Source organism: Saccharomyces eubayanus, chromosome X, assembly GCF_001298625.1.
Source record: "Saccharomyces eubayanus strain FM1318 chromosome X, whole genome shotgun sequence".
NCBI classification, from domain to species: Eukaryota; Fungi; Ascomycota; class Saccharomycetes; order Saccharomycetales; family Saccharomycetaceae; genus Saccharomyces; species Saccharomyces eubayanus.
In genome coordinates, this window is record NC_030985.1 from 24,789 (window position 1) to 27,805 (window position 3,017).

Consider the following 3,017-nt stretch of genomic DNA (forward strand, 5'->3'; position numbering starts at 1 on the left):
GTGGCAACACTGGGAAAACGCAGTAACTACTTTGAAGACGAACACATCCCATGGTTCCATAGAAGAAGACAATCGGTTCTACCGCTTTACTGGCATTTCTTGCGGATATCTTGATGTGTGTATCTTGAGTAATTAGTATGGCCTAATTGGAAGCGTTTAATCTATTAAATGAATTGACGGCAACATACATTATTTAGGGTACTTGTTTAGCTTATGCTGTTAACAAGTAGGGATATCTCTGAGATCTATTTCACCATGAATAGAAAAAACTTAGTCGGGAAGATTTTTTTGAGAGAGAAATATCATTGCTCTCTTTTTTTTTTGGTATAATGTGCTATGGTATGGGGACAAAATTCACAATGACATCCAAATGTAAAATCAGCCGTAAAATTGAGAAAAGAGTTTATATTGAATATTATAAATGAATCAGATTTAAGATGGTATGTATCTCTTAAACACTGTTCACTTCATACCATGACTTTCGTTTGATACATGATATTACAAATGGCTATGAATTATATTACTACGAGAACATTATCATCAATGTTCAAATAATTTGAGATATTCTAGTTTACATTTTGTATATAGGCAGTTGAAGAATTTATTATAGTAGAGCTGTGTGTGTTTAAATACCTTTAAACTTGTATCAGATAGCTTTCATGTATCCAATTAGCTTATTTATATTTTGGCATGAATATTATTATTCTTTTGCGGTGGAGTCAGACGTTTTTCAAACTATTCAATGGTTTTTCCGCACTTACACCTCAACATTAGACTCAACTGAACACCAAGTGACAAGCGGAAGTATGCATGTGTGAATTACCGCCACTTTTAGGAGGCTCAGCTCGGATACTATTGCGATGAGCACTCCTTTGCTAACTTTCAAACATATAAAATGTAGTACAAATAGTTAGAAAAAGCTTAGGAGTCAAGCCTATGACACAAAATAAGAGCCATTATTGTTTTTCGCGACGCCGCCATCGTCAAAAGATGTATTCTCTAAACGACTGATGACATTTGGTCCATTTTAAAAAACGGTTACCGTATTCAATTCGATCAAGTAATTCCTTGGATAGTCTCGTACTTAAATTATTCGACAAACAAATATTGGACATTGTCAAACAGTGACACTATTATATGCATCGCCATTTTTTAGACCTAGTTTTGTTCCTACGAGTTGATTTTTTTATAACCTCAGGCACTACACAAGTTGATCTTCCGAAATTTTTTTTTTTTAATTGAGTATTTCTCGATTAATATACACCGTTGCTTTATTATGAGATCAACTTTGAATCAAGGGCGATCAATTTGTACTACATTAGCTTTCTTATAAATGAAGGCAGTTGATGAAAACTGCTAAAGCACAATGAAACACGAATCAAAAACTGTTAAAGTATTTTCACCCGATCTGAATTACCATGCGTATTTTTTTCTTAGTTTGAGGTAATGAAGAACAGCCTGAGAAAGAAAAATAGCCTACTTGTGACTCTGAATTTACAGATAGATTAATTCATTGTTACAGACCTTATTTCTGATGTATATATATTTGACTTCACCAGCGTTTTTGACGCGTACTTATGACAGGATGTTCTTGCGGTCAAATGCGTGACTTTATAGACATCTGCGCAGTCTTTTAGGTGATAATTTTTTCTTTTCATCCAATATTAACGATTGAATTCCCATTATAAGCCCTTCGTAACTGAATGTTCCTCTTGAACAAAACATTTGGAGTTGTATTCTTATCCCATTTGTGCTCTTTCTTTTTTCGCAATTCTTGACTCTTTGTCCTTCCCCAGCAGCTTTACCGTAGTCACCATTTTCCATAGTCCTTCGATCAGGCCTTAGACAACTATCTGTTGGTGCCAAATATGGTAACAGACGTGGCGGTAAAGCATTCAAAGTCAATGATTTAAACTGATGCCACACCTGAATATTAATTTACATAAAATATACTAAATGTACGGTTATTTGAGCGTCAGGCCTAAATTATAGAGAGACTACACTCGAGGGCCGATCTGTTGCGCTATCTAAATATATATTTACTAAATATCACACAATATGTCACGTTGACCATTATGGAAGTTCTTTGTGAACAAATTACCTTGCTTGAAAAGAGCGGCTTTTATTTCCTATAGATTGCGTTTCTAACACCCAATTGGACAGTAGGAATCTTCACACATATCTTTCACCATTTTATTGGTGAAATATAGGGGTTATGAACATGGGCGATAGGATTGCTCCTACACCATGACCAGCATATGCAGGACACCACAATGGTTTCCTGTATTTTTTTTTCATGGAGCAGAAACTATTATCGCTGCTTATTAACCGCACATTCTACGACACCGAGACAAGTATGCTGCTGGATTATCGACTTGTGACTCCAAAACAGATTTTAGACGTTCCGTGACAGGGCGGCCTAAATCTCCAAGGTTTATGGCAAAGCCTAATTAATTCCTGCTGAAATCAAATCAAGGCTTTGCCAACTCGCACAGCGAGCAGTCGCAATAGTTGTTAACGTTTCAAACCCATTACGTAATCTATTGTCCGTGTACGCCAAGCGGACATCGGACCCTGCAGTTTTTTTTTGCCGCGTTTGTCCCTGCAAATAGGAATCTTCAGCGGTGGAGACCCCTGTAAATAAGCTCTTTCGGACATTTTGCGGCGTAAAAAACATTTCTAATTCTTCAAGCTCTCAGCTCGAGGTTTCATCAGCGCAAAGTCGTTGGCTCATTCGCATGAGCCACACTACAGACTCATGTAAAGATTCATATTACTTTTTAGCACAACTTTGCTGTAAATGAGGTTCCAACAAGCCATAAGCAATAAGCGTATTTTTTTCTTTCTGCCCTTTAACGAGCACAACACAGCCTTGACATTTTTTCAAAGAACGCCGAATGAGGAAATAGGGTGTTTTTCATACTACGTAATATCTCTTTCAAGGTTTGAGCTAGTTAGATACATCACACCTGTAACCTTGTCTACAGCCATATCGGCTATAACGCGTTATCTCCATA